This window comes from Cyprinus carpio, chromosome A22 (genome assembly GCF_018340385.1).
Source record: "Cyprinus carpio isolate SPL01 chromosome A22, ASM1834038v1, whole genome shotgun sequence".
Classification (NCBI taxonomy): domain Eukaryota; kingdom Metazoa; phylum Chordata; class Actinopteri; order Cypriniformes; family Cyprinidae; genus Cyprinus; species Cyprinus carpio.
This window is the reverse complement of record NC_056593.1, coordinates 3,398,159-3,417,518: the sequence shown is the minus strand read 5'-3', so window position 1 is coordinate 3,417,518 and position 19,360 is coordinate 3,398,159. Positions and strand designations below refer to the sequence as shown.

The 19,360-nt window shown below is 35.2% G+C and overlaps 3 long non-coding RNA genes across 3 annotated transcripts; 1 reads left to right on the top strand and 2 right to left on the bottom strand.

The window, feature by feature from the left end:
- The first annotated feature begins 402 nt into the window (after positions 1-402).
- LOC109091634 lies at positions 403-3,561 on the top strand. Its single transcript, XR_002018104.2, has 2 exons — positions 403-496; positions 2,507-3,561. It is a non-coding gene; the product is annotated as an uncharacterized LOC109091634 (long non-coding RNA).
- Positions 3,562-4,799: 1,238 nt separating this feature from the next.
- On the bottom strand, positions 4,800-6,840 carry LOC122134989. The gene is made up of 3 exons (XR_006153238.1): positions 6,568-6,840; positions 5,427-5,900; positions 4,800-5,244 (listed from the first exon to the last, which is right to left on the bottom strand). It is a non-coding gene; the product is annotated as an uncharacterized LOC122134989 (long non-coding RNA).
- A 6,615-nt stretch (positions 6,841-13,455) lies between these two features.
- On the bottom strand, positions 13,456-15,627 carry LOC109091633. The gene is made up of 2 exons (XR_002018103.2): positions 15,555-15,627; positions 13,456-13,748 (listed from the first exon to the last, which is right to left on the bottom strand). It is a non-coding gene; the product is annotated as an uncharacterized LOC109091633 (long non-coding RNA).
- Between the last annotated feature and the right edge of the window lie 3,733 nt (positions 15,628-19,360).

Sequence of the window (19,360 nt, the reverse complement as noted above, 5' to 3'; positions counted from 1 at the left end):
TCTCCCGGAAATCCTGTAGAATTCAACCAATCCGATGACGACTTCGACACTCCTGAAGTGTTTCCACTTTAGCCAACAGTCCATGGACGTGACGTCTACTAGACTATACTACTAGAGCGTCATCTTGTGTTCTATACAGGAATTCACCTTTCCGAGATTAGCTCCACATTTTTCAGATCTATTCTTATTTCTCTCATGTTTTCAGCTCGTCTGTCTGTTCCTGTCATCAGCAGAGACTGTTCTTCATCATCATCATCATCATCATCATCATGTTCACTGGTGTGTTCAGTGGTGAATGTGGGTCATGTGACTCTCTACTGGTACAAAGGAAACAGTTTATTGTCCAGCATCAGTGTGTATGATCTCAGCATCAGTCTCTCTCTACCTCTGGAGGTGGAATATCAGGATAAAAACACCTACAGCTGTGTGCTCAAAAATTCATTCACTAATCAGACTCAACATCTGGACATCACTCAACTCTGTCACACATGTGCAGGTACAGCAGCGCTTATACTTGCATTATTCACTGAGTAATTTTGTTGATTTTATAGATATTAATAATTTAAGATAGATAAGAACTAATAATTAGATTAGATTAGATTCAACGTTATTGTCATTATGCAGAGTACAAGTACAGAGCTAATGAAATGCAGTTAGCACCTAACCAAAAGTTCAAGAATATAGTGTTTTATATAAAGATAAGTGCAGAGTAAGTGACGCTATGATTTACAGAATGTACAGTGGAGTTGCTATATACAGTATTAAACAGAATATGTACAGAATAAAAATAGGAATGTAATGTAGGGATTATATGTATATTAAGAACAGCAGCAACGTAAGAACAGTGGTAATAAATACAGTTGGTTGTGTGTATAGTATTGTTAATGTATTCTATGCAAAATATAGTAGGCTCCTGTAAGGCCTGCCGGATGGAAGGAGGGTGAAAAGTCCATGGTTAGGGTGAGAGGCATCCTTGATGATGTTCCTTGCCCTGCTCAGGCAGTGATTGTGATAAATGTTCTCAATGGTCTTTAACTGGGTGCCAGTGATCCGTTGAGCAGTTTTCACTACCCGCTGGAGTGCTTTGTGGTCAGATGCGGAGCAATTGCTGTACCATACTGAGATGCAGTTTGTGAGTATGCTCTCAATGGTACAGTGGTAGAATTCCAGAAGGATCCTGGGACTCAGGTGAACTTTCTTAAGGCTTTCTTAAGGCTCCTAGTGATGGCCTAATGGTTAGAGAGTCGGACTTGTAATCCAAAGGTTGCAAGTTCGAGTCTCGGCCTGGCAGGAATTGTAGGTGGGGGGAGTGAATGTACAGCGCTCTCTCCACCCTCAATACCACGACTGAGGAGCCCTTGAGCAAGGCACCGAACCCCCAACTGCTCCCCGGGCGCCGCAGCATAAATGGCTGCCTACTGATCTGGGTGTGTGTTCACGGTGTGTGTGTGTTCACTGCTGTGTGCACTTTGGATGGGTTAAATGCAGAGCACGAATTCTGAGTATGGGTCACCATGCTTGGCTGTATGTCACGTCACTTTCAATAACCAGGTAAATTAACACTATTATCTGAAATCTGGATATTATCCAACTAATTTTCAGAGAAAGTTGCTAAAGGAAGTTCGATTTTTTGCCAAAAGTTGCTATATGACGTTGTGATGTCATTGCGCGATGACGTCATTGTGTAATTACGATGCAAAATTGTTTCACGACATCAAATCTCAGCAAAAAAAAAAACTATATTTTATATATGTCAATTTAGATTTGTTTGTAAAACAATTTTTAAATACATTGAATTATTGAACACACATTTTTTAAAATTATAATTTAAGTTTTTTTAATTGCTAGTAAACTAGTAATACTACACATTCTCAACAATTATGCTTTAAGCAGTGTATTAGTAGTTAGTTAGTATGCTACACTCTACGAAATGTCTGTAAAAATAGGGCATGATCTAGTATGGTAATATGAAATAATTTTCCGTATTGTTTTTGTTTACCTGCATTTTAAATTACGCATTGTGTTTTCGGGTTACAGTGGATAATGGATAATGTTATTATTATTATTATTATTATTAAATTGAACAATTGCAAATAGCAGCTAACTTAATTCATGTGATGTGTGTACTGCTAGGCATCTTCGGTTTCCTCTTTTTGTGAAATTTGGATGGAAAACTTGTTCCTTTTTATTGTCTGAGTCACTTATTAAAAGTTGCTAAAAGTTGCCAGATATTTTTTTTTTTTTAAATTGCCAAATTTGTTGTTAGGTGCTTTCAGAAGAAAAAGTTGCTAGGGTAGTCTGAAAAGCTGCTAAATTTAGCAACAAAATTGCTAAGTTGGCAACACTGCATATGTCATCAATTACCTTATTTATGTCTTTCTAAACAGGTTTGATTATTTTCTTCCTGATTGATTGATTAATTTCAATTTCAACTCAGTTCCTAAAATCACCTAAAATCTGTTTGTTTAATATCACAATTATGTTTTATCATTACTCACTTTTCCAGAAGTCCCTGTCTATTGTTGTGATACTGTCGAAGCTGTGATCCGATTGGTCGTCACTGTTCTGATGGGCGTGGCTGCTGCGGCTGCTGCTGTGCTTCTGATCAATGACATCAGATTTACAAGAGGTGAAAAGAAGAAAACAGAACAGATATAAATATTCTGACATATGTTGGAGTTTTAATCGTAAAGATGAAAATATATGTGTGGTCTCATTGTTTGGTGATTGTGAAATGAAGCTTTGCTTAACAATGCTTTCCTCTGAACTCAATCGGAAAAGGTTCATTACCCGAATCTGGTGTATTAGAGATCATCATCTGGTAGACAAAACGATGAATATTCTTTAATATTTTATTTCATTTTTTTTAATGCCACCTATTTTACATTTATTTTTCAACTACACTGTTAATTTTTTATTAATTTGTTATGCTGTATTTTCATTTTGTTTTATTACTATATGCAGCAACCCAACAAATACAAAGGTAAAATTTGTGTTTGAAGGGTAAAATTTTTGTTGAAAACTGAATATTACAAACTGGTGAAAGATGAAAGATCTATGAATCATATAAATGCCTAAATTTTAATTGAAGGGGTGTCATAATAAGAATAAACTATGAATTCAGAATCAGACTGAATGACAGATGAATAAAAACAGCATTAAACATTAAAAACACACAGTGGAAAAAGGCAATATTTCATACACCTGTACATTTTAAAGATTTTGTAAAGATTATTTTGTAAAGATTTTGAAATCTATAATAGAAAACTGGGGTGTGTGATAGAAATGTGTGTATGATGTGCTTTATGTATTTTTTTCTCTATTTCTGACTGCTAATGTAAATAATATGATTATTAGAAACACAAATGTAGAAATATTTGTCATGCCAATAAAACACCATAAAATTAAACTATCACTTTCCTACCTAACGATACAATATAAACTAAAATTGAATGTTTTTACTTAGTTTGTCTGTACCAGCTTATGGTTATGATGAGGGAAGATCTTTGAAATGTACTACTACACAATAAAAAAATAAAATAAGATAATGATTTTTCAGTAGATTTCTTGTTAATTTTACAGATTTTACTGTAGTTTTGAAATACAGAAAATATTAATAAAATTAATAAATAAATGTAACTATAAATAATGTAACTATGAATACCCAAAAACATGTTATTTAAAGAAAATTTTCACATTACAAAGCTGTTAAACCCTTTACTGTTCCCTACATTCATTTACTATCAGGGCCGGCGCTCCGCACACGCACATCACGCACTGCGCGTAGGGCACCAAGTGCTTGGGGGGGCACCAAAAAATCTGGGTCGTGAAAAAATCATCAAAATAGGCTACTAGTATAAATAACAAATAAAATATTTCTAAAAAGCATGTTAATATACAAAAGCAATACAAAAGTAATATAGGCCTAGACCAAATTAGTCGAGAAAAAGGTGAATCTCTGTTCCAGTCTCCCTCTGGTGCCCCCCCTTCCCCACCTCCCAGTGGTCTTTCTCAATAAGAATTTTTGTAGACGTATGAAAGAAATCAAGTCAAATGGTTAGAGAGTGGGACTTGTAACCCAAAGGTCACGGGTTCAAGTTTCGGTATTGGCAGGGATTCTAGGTGGAGGAGTGAATGACCAGCGCTCTCTACAGAGTAATTTTTGTTCTTCAAGTATTTGTCCCATTCATTTTCTCCATAAAGAATTCATTAAAAATGTCTTCTGAAGCATATGCATACAGATGAAGTACAACATTACAAACTTTGATTTGACGGAAAAAACACATTTGTACAAGAAAAACAAGACCTAGTAGGTAAAAGAACACATAACGAACAAGTGATACAAAACTTCATGTTCCTCTGATTGATTTTTGTTGTATTTTTTCATGTAATCTGGATTACATAATCCGATTCCATTATATTACATTTTAAAATCCTCATAATCAGAGTACAGGTTTTATGAATATATTACATATTATTCATACAATGGCATCCACTGACTTTCACTTATCATTGATCTGGACAAAATCATTCAATTACTCGTTGCTGTCATTGCTGTTTTCATGTAATGCAGGAATTCCCAAACTTTTTTTTTTTCAGACAAACTCCTTTGACCTAAAATACTTAGTTGAAATCCCCTGAGACTTTTTAAGTTGATTCAAACGTAATCTTAAAGTAGTCAGAATACATTGCCTAAAATAAGTAATCTAGATTACATTACAAACTAAAACATTTTTCATGTAATTTGTAATAAGTAACTACACTGTGTCTGTGGTTTATAAAGAATCACAGAGGACACAAGTCTATGCGTGGGTCCCAGGAGGATATAATTACTCTCTTGAAGCTAAGAGGTAGCATTAATTGCCTTACAATTTGTGTGTTCCAGTGTTGCAATTAGTGTTTCATCAAGTTAAACAAAACCCAGAAAAGTTTTATGCTTTACAGTGAAGATTGTTTCTGCAGCAATTCTTTCTCATTTTATAATCACACTTTTGGGATCGTCTGTTAGAAAACAATGAATCACAGAGGGTAAAGTTAGAGAGACAAACAGTGCTGTTTGCAGTCACAATCAGACCCAGTCCACACATCTGTCATCTATCAGTGAATTAGATTCAGTTGAAAAGCTTTATTTGGCATTAGGATGATTTGTCTGTGCAGGTAAAATCAAACACAGATCTTAGTGTGATGTACAGTATCTTACCTCATCTGTGGGCAATCCTTTATACTGGTTTTTCTGCCTTTCTACTGTGAAAAAAAAATAACAAATCACACACGCACACATTTAAATGATGACGGTCATTATCAGGAAATATCTGGAATGCTGCAACTGACCAATCAGAATCAAGTATTCCAGAGAGCTAAATATTCATTTTGCATAAAGCACATGATGTTTTCCTCTCACTATAGTATCTGCATGTAATACTCACCATTTCTGGAGCTCTTGTGGCAATAGTAAATCACTCCAGCAGCAGCTACAACAGTCACCAGCAGCAGAACAGCAGCAGCACATATTCCTGCTACAGCAGCTGAAGACAGACCTGAATCTGGAGTGATATAGAGAGACAGTCATGAGTGTGAAAGAATTTCACAGTGTGTTTATACATTCACTGAATATATTCTCTCTATGGACACTTTTGAATGTCCAAAGGGCGTATTCCTTTGTTAAAAAATAGGGATTATTCCATATTGGAATAGTTCATGTAAGGTTTAGGAAGACTATGAGGTTGGCCTCCAGAAATGTCAAGAGACGCCTTTTGACTCTCTGTGACCTCATGATGTAATTGTCACATGTAAAATGCCATCATACTTTAAATTTGTTTGTACAGCAAAGATACTCAAGTCAAACTTCCTCTTCTCCACATGGGGCTCTTTATCAGTCCTGACTTGATCCGACAGAGAAGCTGAAAAACAAAGTAATAAAAATAAAGAAATACAAAATAAAACATTGATGTTGAATTGATGTTGAAAAATTATGTTCTGTTCTTTTGTATAACTGCAGGAAAACCTTTTAGAAAACATTCTCCATGCCACATTAATAATAATAGCTGCATATGCTGTACACTGAAAGTTGTGGTATTTTCTTTCCTGTGTGAGAGTGAAATGACTCAAAAAAGAAAAAATAAAAAAAATTAGGGATTAAAGATTATGAGGGCACATTAATTAAGCAATAATAATAATAATAATAATAATAATAATAACGACATGCATGGAAAAATCACTTACTGCAAAAGTCCATAAAAAATTGAAATAATCTTTGAAGAAACATGAACCACCAGTGATAAATGATAGTATGTTAGGTCATCATAAAAAGGTTCTTAAAAGACCAGTTAATTTGTAACGTCAATAACATCCATCCATTTAAGATCTACAAATCTAATCCACTTGTGTTATGTAAGCTCACAGGATTTCAGTAATGACATATATTTAATCATATTATATATATATATATATAAGATATTTATTTATTTATTTTATTATTATAACAGAAAAATCACTGATTAATTTTCTAATATTTAATTTATTCGAGAAAAAAAAATACTTAAGGGTAAATAACACTGAGCTACTCACCAGTCACGATCATACTGAAAGTTTTTATGGTGTCATCATGAGTGATGCTGATTTTTTTGGTGATTTTTGTGCTGTCGCACTTGCGGTTTCTGTTTAAGCTTTGCCTTTTTCCTGAACTCTCTCTTCTGATGATCTCTGCTTCATAACGTCCAGCGTGTTCAGGTCTGGTTTCTGTGATGGTCAGAGATCCAGTCTCATAGTCCACCTTCAGTCTGTCTCTGAATCTCCCGCCTTCAACATTATATAAGCAGCTTGTATAATATATATATATATATATAGATGTGAATGTGATGGTAGGGAACAATTTACACTATATACATTCTTATATAAACTACAAATGCCATTCTGTCATGAGTCTTTTGTTGTTTGATTATCATTAATGTCAACACTTAACTCAAGACACGAGATGAGGCACAAGATTTTTACACATTTTTAAAAAAAATATTCCCAATGCATCATATGCAGTAAAAACAACAACACTCAAGCTCTGCAAAAGGTTGTGTTCAACTGGTTGGATTCTATTGTGTTTTATTTCATGTGAGTCTCTTCAGACCTTAGAACTGTAGATGAATTATGAGCTTCTATAACGTTTGACCTCCTAACTGAACTCCTGTTCACAAATTGAACATAGAAAAAAAAAAACAGTATAAATAAGTTATTTCTTTCAATAAGTGCCCTCTCTATACATATTCAAAGTGCAAATAGAGACCAGTTTTTTAAGCATGATACAGAGCTATACAACTACACAACCTGTTATACTAATAACAGCCTAGATATGTTATGTAGAACCTGTTATACTAATAACAGCCTAGATATGTTATGTAGCCCTAAAATCGTTTTCTAATGCACGTGGGAGTTTTACTTGCTCTTTCGATTTAACGATCACGCAAACTCTTGGCACTGCTGAGCATGCATTCTACAATACAAGACATTAATTTTGTCAGACACTCTGCAATGAATCCTCCTTTGATGTTTCTTATGGGCCAATGAGGGTCTTTTTTTGTTTGCACTGAAGAAAATTTAGAATAATAAAAAATAGTCCTGACAATCCAAGGCCCCTGCACATGTGGGGCCCCTAGGCTGCAGCCTAGGCAAGCCTGTGCATTAATCAGAGCCTGGGGACGTCCATTGATCAGAACTGTGCGAGTGTCTTCAAACTACCACAGCATCTTGTCATGTTATTTTTTGGTGATATCAGTGTTTAGTGTGACTGAATCTCCCTCCATCACTGACTGTCATCACATAGACACACCTGGAAACACAAACAAAAGTGTTGAGTGTGAGTTGTGAGGGCACTCGACTGATGCTAAAACTGATGCTGTGCTGATATTATGAGCACGAGTGAACCGATGACTTGAATGAGGGGGCGAATTTGATGGAATGAAGTTTATTTAACAGATAAACATTTTAACATGATGAACGTGCAACAACTGTTCAGTCAAAACATTTAAATGAATATTACTATTTACTATTGTGTATGCACGTTATATTTTAAGCTTTATGAGCTGGATTTCTGGTTAAGGTTATCTTAAGTTATGATTATGAATAATTTTTTATTATTACTTTAGGAGCACGGTCCTATTAAAAGCCGCGTTCTATGTGCCCCTTTTATAATTTGAGCACATGCCCCTCCAAAGGTCTCTGCTCGGCCCTGATGGTGAAAAATGTAATAGCGCTATAATGGCTTACGCACTCTAGACACAACATACACGATAATTGGTAGTTTTTCAATGACCGCGGGCTGAATGAACCAATGGCGATTTATTTAATATTTTTGATATTTGTTAACACACTTATTAATATAAAAAAAAACTGCTAATAAGAGTATATGTTAGATGCAAGATATATTATATGCTTCATTTGTGATATAGGTTTATTTTTTCATATGTCATTTTTGTATCAGAATTCAAAAGTAACCTGGCCAGGCGGCCCCACGCTTCCGCGATCCATGAGTGATCTGTTACATGAAATTATGACTCATGTGCTATTGCATAAATTGAGGAAGTGGTAAAAATTTATATATATATTACTGGGAAAGCTTCACTACTTTGAAAACAACTATCATGCAAATACAAAAAAAAAAAAAAAAAATACACCATAAAGTTTTACAGCTTGCAGCAAGTCAGATGTTGCATTTGTTCTTAAAATTTTTAATTTGTTTTTGTCCTTGATGTTGACAGGTAAATATAAGATAAGTTCTTCAGAAAAAAAAACAATTAGAACAGTTAGAACAGAATAGAATAATTATAATGAACTTATGCAATGTTTTGCTAGTGCAGAAAATAACTATGGAAACTAATACAGTTTATCTATTTAAAGAGTGAGAGATGGATGCATATGCCATAGAATATCATTCTTAATATATCACATATACATATGTTCATATTTTATAGTAACGACTTGATTTGACAGAATCTTTTTTTGTGATGCATGAGCATTTAGTTAAGAGTTAAAGTTTATTTCACATTAAAAACAAGGAAGTTAAATTGCGGAAGTGTTTATAACTGTATTCTGCTCACTCACTCACTCACTCCCACGCACAATAGCCACAGACTAACACACATTAACCAAATGTCTAGCTATAGATTGGCTTGAGCAAGTTGTTTGTCCACCAGAAGATGAAACTCTATTTCTTTCCAGATCTTAAGAAATCCAACCACAGTGTTTCAGTTTAACTTATATATGGAGCTGCTTGAGTGTCACATGCATTCACTGAATGAAAATAAACACATTTTGGCTTCAGTAAAGTAGACACTGAACAAAATTAAGTCAAATGTAAACACTGCAGAAAAAAAAGGTTTTAAGAACCAAAAGTAGCCTAATACCGCCAATCTATTTGAACACTTGGAGAGCAATCACGTAACTGAATATGAACAGTGCATGGCTCAAAAAGAGAAAGAGACTGACAAGTGACCAGCAACAAGTGCCTCCAAGCAGGTGTCGATAACACAAGCATTTACACATCCTACACAGTCTGAAAATGATTCAAGGAGATGGAAAAAACTAACACCATCTGTTACCACGAGGAAATGGCTCCTACAGCTACCTCTGATAACATACGTACATCTATTTGACGTCTGCATTTACATCTGCACTTACATCTGTATTTTTTAAGAGTATTTGCTCATCTGCAGTATGTTTATATTGTGTTTCCTATCAGATGTCAAATAGACATTTAGAAGATGTTTATGATTTAGAATGCTTGTAAAACTGACATCTTAAAGACATCTATCAGATGTTTGTACACAGCAGATGCTTTCCAGATGAAGTGATCTTTAACAGACATCTTGCAGATGAACCTGTGCTATCTGGGACAGTGCGTTTAAACACTGTGTCATCATGATCCACATTTTTCCAAACTGCACTGCCCAACATGTACAAAACATTTCTGAAGTCTGTAGTCTGTTTCAGCACTTTTGCAGCTACATCTGATCTCAGGTCAAGTAGGACGATGGATGGACCCGGAGTTGAGCCTTACTTTGCACTACATTGACGATGAATGGAAGTTGCGCAACAAATGCCCTGAGACAGCATATTTTCCACTCAGTCACATGACAGAGATGATTGCACAGGGCCTGAGAGTTATACTTTCTGTGTGGGATCTCATGGAAGAGAAGCTCGTGAGCATTATGACACAACAGCGCTAATGTTGTCAAAGCTGCACAGCTCAATGGATGGACACTTTTATGTACTAGTGTTCTTGTTAAGCATGTGTTACAGGTGTTCTTGTTTGTTACATGTGGTAAAAAAGGTGCAGTATAAATAATATTTTACTTCAGCACACTAAATAAATACTGTAACATTAAACACTGTTCATATAGCACCTCTTTTAATGTTGCAATGTGCTTGATATTACAGTGTAAACTTACATGTATCAAATGTGTGATTGATATTTGTTTGTATAGTTACTTTTTTAATGTTGCAATGTGCTTGATATTACAGTATTAAGGAGTTTAAGAGGCATTTCTCCTCTTATTCATTTTGCTTCAGTTTCTAAAAAGCTTTCAGATGTAAGTGAAACCATCAATAATATAATAGTAATTTTTTTTATTATTTTTTTTTTTTTTTTTTTTCAGAATATGGAATGAAAGATCAGCATGTGGAGCTGGCAAAGAGGGTATGCAAAAACATAGTCAGTGCCTTTTCGTATAGTAAAAAAAAAAAAAAAAAAAAAGCATTAGTGAAGGCGCAAAAAGAGCTGAAACTGCAACAACTCAAGCTGAAAATGGCATGTGTCACCATGGGGATCAATGCAAATGATGACTGCAAGGGTCCTTGAGCAAAAGAAAACCCATCACACAGGTCCTTGCTGATGATAAAAAAAAAAAAAATCAAGACACCTTCCCTGCGTCTCAATGTGCCTACTTTTAGGGTGACCAAACATGCCATTTTCAGGATTTCTATATTGCCTAAAATATCCAGGTTTTGGCTTATTTTTTTCTGTTTTCATACTTAATGAGGGTAATGATCGTTTGACCAATAACATGCAGATATTGTACGTAATTGACTAATCGTGGTGCGTGAGAAGGTTGGATCTACAGAGAATGGTCAAAGCGATGCAAAAAAAAAATATGTGTACATATTAGTGTTGGACTTAAAGCAGCACTGAGCACACCGGTCGGTGTATAACATCAAAGTACTGTGAGAGTGATTTAAAAGCACAAGAAGCCGTCTGCTCTCTACAGCTCTCATGGTACTTTGTCATACAACAATTGGTCTGCGCGGCACAAACAAGCCAAAACATGGATATTTTAGGCAATATAGAAATCCTGGCCAGGACATGTCCTGGGAAAATGGCACGTTTGGTCACCCTACTACTTATACTACACTCTTAAAGTATGTACTCTTTTGGTGAAGAAAAAGTAGACACTTTTGAGTGTGTAGTAGAAGAGTAGGCAAGCTTTGGGACATACTATCACGTCAAACAATTGCATCTTTAAAGGACCGCTCTGTCACACCCGTTACACGCAGCATGTCACTGTTAACTGGCCTGTCAATCATCTCGTCACAGTTAACATCCTTCACATTTAATTTAAAATAACTTCCTACCGTAGTGGAGAGAAAATAAGTAGCTTGTTGATCTGCCAGTTGCGGGGTCTTTCATGCAGAGAACTCTGCTCATTTTCTGCATAATGATGCATTTAAAAGTTAATGACCAAATGGATGTTTATAAAAGTTCACATTGCTGTTGCAGATGAAATATAACATGGATAACAATAAATAAAAATTTTTTTAACAAGGTTAAATGTTGATTATTAGTAACTCAAACCCTTTTTGTAAACCTCTCTAACCATCGATCTCGCGCATCCGCCACATTTGTAGTTTTTCTAACACGTTTTATTCGTGTTTGCAGTTCTTGACCGAATCCTTCGCCAAATCGCAATGGATTGTGGGCAATTTTAGCCATTAGAGTGTGCACAGATCCACACTTCAAAAATCAACCTGAAATAGTAGACCATCCGGGGACTTTTGGCATACTCTTTTCAACATACTATGCTTTGGGACACACTTATTCTAATCTCAGATACTATTTACGATGGATAGTATGAACACTGAGACGCAGGGTAAGTTCCATCTTGGGCTGACCTGATGTCTCAAACTCAGTTCCTGGAGGGCCACAGCTCTGCACAGTTTTGCTCCAACCCTAATCAAACACACCTGATCCAGCTAATCAAGTTCTGCAGGATCACTAGAAAATTCTAAGCAGGTGTGAGTTGGAGCTGGTTGGAGCTAAACTCTGCAGAGCTGTGGCCCTCCAGGAATTGAGTTTGAGACCACTGTTAGAGGCTGTCAACAAATCTCTCTCCCCACTGATGGCAGCAGTGTTGTGTTTACAGTTTTGAACATGGTATTATTTGAAATATACGTGTACAGGAGATTCAAGTTATTATTTTCTACTTCACATTGCATTATTTAAAATAAAATTTATTTACAAGAGATACAAGTTATTTTCTTCTTTTGACATGGCAATATTTAAAATAATCTTCTCTAATTTTCTACTATTTTAGGAAACTGGTTTTTACATTAAAACTGGAATGTGATGTTTTACATTCAAGCAATGTTCTTTGTGCTTTGATTTCAGTTGTTTGAAATGTTCAATAAATAAACATAAATAGTTAGTTTTTCCCTCCATTATTTTGAAATCACAATGCACTCATTCATTTGAAAAAAAAAATATCCCACCTTTTAATAGTTGAGCCTATTTACAGTACAAACCTTGTCACTGAACTATGAGGGCAAAAAGAAAAAAAATAATAATTATAAAAATAAAATAAAAAATGTTTTCAATTAATTGAGGTTTTGATTTGAGGTCATATCATCCAGCCCTAGTAATACAGCTTTAGAATAACAACAGGATGACTGATTACGTGATAGTGATATTCAGAGACTGCCCTGAGGACAGACCACACACGAGGTGCTTGGAAACCCGCTCATAAAAACCATCAGAGTAACGGATGGAATGGAAAGTGAGCATGATCCAGTGAAATCTGGTAACTGTGAAGGGTGCAAACGAAGCTGCATTATATCACTATTGACTCCATGTTTACATATTCAGATGTTTTACATATTTGAATCACTATTCATTTTTTATCTAAAATCTATTATTGACCAAATTAAGTGATCAGTGATAAAAAAATGTAAAAAAAAGTTTCAAGATCGATGCGTATGATGGTCATTTTATAACGAGACACACACTAATCAGTCTTTGCTTTGTTGAGTTCCCACTTCTAATGAAAACTGGGTTTGTCTTGGCTAACTAAAACTACCCTTCTAGAACACAATGCTCATATTTTATAGGATGTTTTAGATTGGGTTCTGACAAAAAAAAAAGTCCCACAGAATGTAAGTATGGCAAATATTAAATTGATGAGCACTCAATACAATATATAACCCAGGGTCTGATTTTATTAAAAAATTTAACATACATAATGATTAGTTTCAAGCTGGACACTAATGTTGTAACACTGCTGCAGTGACTTCCATCTTTATGACATCATATGTGTGTGCATGCTTTCTGTACAATAAAAACATGAAAAAAAAATGGCAGAAAAACAGCTTTATAATTCTTTATATTCTGGAGTAAACAGTTCTGAATGGGATCGCAATGTCATAAATGAAGTGTTTGATCAACTTCTGATGACGACGCCTGCATACACCACATCTTCCTCCGGCTTGACTTCCTGAAAAACACAATAAAAGAGAAGATACAAACAGACACATCAGATCAGTTCATTTTTCAAAATCAGTTGCAAAAATGTACTGTTTGTTAACATATCAAACATTCGGTGTGGTAATCGTCAGCATGCTAAGTTGTGCAGGGCGGTAAGAGCCAAAATCTGTAACATGGTTTAATTGGCATATTTTGCAAAGTGCTGCACAATAGGTTTACTGTTTAAATTTAAAGATAACTTCATATTTCATTGAACATTAGCATGAAGGGTAGAGGTCCCTTCTCAATACACTCTATATAGTGCTATTTGTGGCCATTGAATACATATTATATTTATTAATATATTCTACACAGTAAAAGATGTAACCTGTCTCCTTATACAAGACAGCAGTGACATTTTTGGTTTATATTTCGTGTTTTCTTTATCACACATTCATGCTTAATTCAGCAGAAATGTGCCACTTTTTTCTCACATTGGCTTTCTGAATCCCTCATTTTCTGTGAAACAGTTTAACACACTGAACTATAACTGTTAGAAGTGGTTTAACAGTTGTTTTAGTGAAGTTGAGAGATCTGTATCAGACCCTGACCATGTGTCTTTCCTCTCTCTTCCTTCTCTTTGGTAATTTCTCTATTGAAAGAACTGTTTTCAAATCTAAACTTATTAACTTTTGAAGACAGGGGTCGGCCTTATGACTTTTTTTTGTGCTGGAAATAAGGTTGTTACACTATCAAAATAAAGATGAAATAAAAATACTACAGAATCTAAAGTACTGCGTAGTCTTCTCTGTACAAAATATAGATTAATCATTATTTAAGCTACTAGAGTTCTTCAGTCAAAAGCAGTGAGTGCTAGGCTGCTGTCACTTTAAGACCTTATGCACAGATCAAATAAATTCACACATTCAATTTTCTCCCAACTGTTTACATTCGCTAAAAGTAACCAACTGTTCACATGAATATTTGCCCAAAGTTATGACCTAAACTCAGTAATTTCTGTGCATGAGCTTCAGGTGCGAGTAGTGCCTTTAATAGAGCTCTTCATTTTCCTTTTTTTTTTTTACTCTAACATGTCCATAAATGTAAGCTGTACTGTGGTAAGTGTATATATTTACAATGTTACATGAATATAAACTATATAGCAAAATCTCTAAACTGACATTTCGTATTAGTACCAGTATCATCCCCACATTTAGGGCTGTTACAAAGGTCTTCGATGCTTAACAGCTTCTATGCACAAAAAGATTTTGTTCTATAGTTCTATTCTAAAGCTATAGGGAAAAATCAATTATTTGTTTGCATTTGTGTATATGCATAAATGTTTGCTTGATTAAAATCTGACATGGAGCTGTGTCAATTATACTGTACTAACATTTTTTTAATATTATTATTTTAATCAGTCTGGGCTCTAGTGAACTTCCGTTTTCATGTTAACCATTTTTGCTTCAGGATCTTTTCTCAGAAATATCTTAATCTTTGTGCGGATGTATGAAATCTGTTCCTCTAAAATCCCCTAGAGTCACACTGGTTTCTTGTAGGAAGTGTCAGAATAAATTTTGAATATTATACAGTATATAATGTACATGAGTTTCAAATAATAGAGTATTTACTGAATAATGATGATGATCATTCATAATTACAAATAGTACTAATGTTAGTTTATAATAATATGGTATTTAATGATTAATGATGGTGATAATTTTTAATTATAATTATTATTACTATTGTTCTTTATTTTATGTTTTTGTTTTTGTTAAATGGTATAAAAAATAACATAATAAATATGCATAAATGACATAGTTATAAATTCTCTTACCGATTTCTGTGCTTTTCGTTTGTAGAACGTTGGATCAGCGTAAGTGAGCTCTTCATTACGAGTATGATCTGTTTCAACAGGAATAATTAAATCAACAACAACAACAAAAAAAAAACTCAATCTTAAATTTGTTTCTTTCTAAAAGTACTTGATTATTTTTTTTTTTTTTTTTTTTTTTTTTTGTGTTTGTTTGTTTTATTATTTTTATTATTATTTTGGTATTTTTGAATCTTGCCTTCTCTGTCTGTTTTTCTGTGTCTCTTGTAGATCCAGAAGATCCCTACTGCAGCTAAAAGCAACAGCAATACAGCAGCAGCAGCAGAAATCAGCTCTATCAGATATTCAGAGCCTGGAGAATCTGAAGAAGAGTTTGAAGTGGACTGTTGACCTGGTGTTGTAAAGGCTAAAGATAGTGTGAGTTTAGTGTTAGTGGATGTGTCTGATCTACAACAAACACTATAAACAGCAGCACAGCTGAGTTTGTAATGTACGTATATGCTACTTCAGATGAAGCTTTTGCTGTCAAAAGATGGCGCAACATTTTACAATTCACATACCTGCACATGTGTGACAGAGTTGAGTGATGTCCAGAAACACTATCTGGTTGCTGATGGGATTTTTTACCACACAGCTATAAGTGTTATTATCTGTATATTTCACCTCTAAAGGAAGGCTTATTCTGAGATCAGACACACTGATGCTGGACAATAAACTGTTTCCTTTGTACCAGGAGAGAGTCACATGACTCACATTCACCACTGAACACAACAATGAACAATTCTGCTCTGATGAAGATGAGGATGATGATGATGATAAAGAACATTGTGAAGAGTTAGTTGTTGTTGATGGTGATGAAGGACTGTCTGAAAAAAAGTGAATTATTATGATGTGATGTTTATGAGGTTGAGGTTTGGAAACCTTTTCAAAATGTACACTTTTGTTCCTATTAGGTTCAAATATGTGCACTTTAAGTACTAATATGTACCTTTAAGGTACCAAAATGGACACTTTAGGTACAAACATGTACCTTTTGAAAAGGTACCGCCCCAGTGACAGCTTTTGTACCTTTATTTCTGAGAGTGTACAGTATAAATTACTACAAATAATTCTTGATTTTTATCAAGAGAGTAATTTGTCTCTTTGGGGTCAGTTTTTCCTCTGTGATGTTCATGTTTCTGAAGTTTGACAGCAGTCTGGTAACTAACAGCAGGTAGCTCTCATGCCTGTGGAATTTGAGACCATGACCACTAAGGCCACATCCACACAAAGCCGGAGTGTTCCCTATCCTTTTTTTTCCCTAGTTCTAAAAAAAAAAAATCCGTAAACACAGCATTGTCTCAAGAAATACCTGTGTGAATAATAAACCACTGAAATGACTCACAACGATGTAGTATACATGCCAGACCAGTATGTGGCGCTATAATTCTGCCACAGAGATACAGTAAAAACTGAGAAAAATATTTGAAGCATGTGCATAAACCTTGTGTGCTGTGTACAAACCTAACACAACAACAAGAAGCAAAGATAGCGAATGCAACAAAATCAAGAGCAAGAGTGGAGTCATTCGTAAGGACCGCCAACAAAGTCGAACTTCTCCTCAGAGTTACACTCGATCACAAGTCGACAAAATATTCTGATATAATGGATCCGTTTCAGGCGCAGTATCCGAGGGATCCAACTGAGAAGGATTTCCCTCACGATGCTAACATGGTCTCCAAAACTCAAGTCACCGCTTAGTTAAAAGACAAATACAGACAGGCAGTGGTTGGGTGTTGAAGTGGCCAAGGACAGGTAGTGCTCATATTTTATGAGCTTTGCGAGGAGATCTGGGGTGGGTCGCCTGTTACGCGCTCCAGTGATGCCGGCATCGAGACAGGTGACCTAGAAGACCTGCCTACATGATTCTCTAAACTCCATTGAATCCTTCGACTGTCTTCCGGACTAAGTTCTTCGCTCAGGGTGATGAGAGATGCTTTGGACATGCGAAAGTTCTCCCTGCATTCATCTTCCAGAACAACGCCATTGACAAAGTTGTCCCACCAGCTGCTGGTTCGATCAGATCTTACCCAAAATCTTCTCCTGGTTGTCTTCACAATAGAAATTAGAGCATGTGGCGGATGTTGTTGTCCATAGTCATTTTTTTCTCACCATAGTAGCAAATGAGCAGAAGACTTTGCTTTAGTAAAGCTAATAGACTCAGTAGCTTCTGCAGCACGAACACATGCATGTAGTCCGCCATTGTTGTTGTTGTTGCTGTTATGTGACGTAGCGGTGTCTGACTAGGGTCGAGACGTGGGGTGATGTCATCACCGTTTCACAAAATAAACAGATTGGCATTACACATGAAAATGCAAGGGTGTCATTTTCAGATTTATCCACTCTGGGACCCGGTTTCAGGCTCCAAAAATGTCAGATCCATCTGGACAAAACACTGATACAATACAAAATCTTTACATTTCTTACAAGAAAATTTACATTTGTGCATTTAGCAGACACTTTTATCCAAAGCAACTTACAGTGCATTGAGGTTATAAATTTTTAATTTTTTTTTTTTCATTTATTATATTTTTTTTTTGAGAGTTTAGCAGACACCTAACACGATACTCTACCACTGAGCCACAGCAACTTACAAAAATGATCATCTGTGCAAAACTCACAGTACTTCAAAGTGGTTGCCAGGCTTGTTGTATGTTATTGAAATATATTTAGCATTTATATTTATTATTTAAATCTGTTTAATAAGTCTTGGTTCTCAGACATGTACCAGAGTTCATTACATTGTACACACTGCCTTGAAACAGGGGATATTTAAACAGCAATATACAAATAAATGTAAATTTAAAATGGTATAATTACTTCATAAATAAATAGTATTAATCATTGTTGAAATTAACACTAACTAAGAATCATAAGTGCTTTACAGGTGTTTTTCATAGTTTGTTAACTAATGGTAAAAAAATTTTACCTCAGTGTAAAGTGTTACCAAATTAAGCATTTTGTGAAATTCTTCGAAGTGTTTTTGAGCTGGGGCTCACATTGTCCCTGCTATCAGTGTTAAAAAGACCACCATTAGTGTAGTTTTACTAATATATAGGCTACTGTAATAGACAGAACAGGCAAACCTGTAATTGTGACTCACCATAGACAGTAACGTTGAATCTGTTTGTGGTGATTTTCCCACTCTTGATGGACACTTCATAAAGTCCAGAGTCTGTGGTTCTGGTGTCTGTGATGGTCAGAGATCCAGTCTTCTGATCCAGCTGCAGTCTGCCTTTGAATCTAATGTAGTGAAGGGTATTTTATGCGAAGATTTTAGCCTCTTTATTAATGTAAGATATAATAGTCTCGTGGTTGTCCAAATTTCCATGTTATAAAATAATCTGTCTTGATTTCAGTAAGACCAGATTCTAGAGTGACTGAATCTCCCTCTGTCACTGACTTCACTGTATCTGAACCAGCAAACACACCTGAAGAACAGAGACACGTTTCTCATGAATCAAGCTCTAACTCTAAGCTTGTGGTTTCTAAAATTATTACAAATTTTGGAAATAATTAAGATCCTCCTAGATGACAAAAGTGATTATCAGTGTGGGAAAGATCTTTAGACATCAGAAGTGAAATACAGCTTCATGCAGTCGTTACAGAACCACAGCAGCTGTTCTGAGTACATTTAACTGAACAGCAGCATCTCTGGGGAGGATTTTAGGCCACCAAATACTTACAATAAAACTTCAGATGTTGTCAGGGCATCATGACAATTATACAATTATACAAAGTTCTGTGTGAAGCATTGCAAAGATATATCA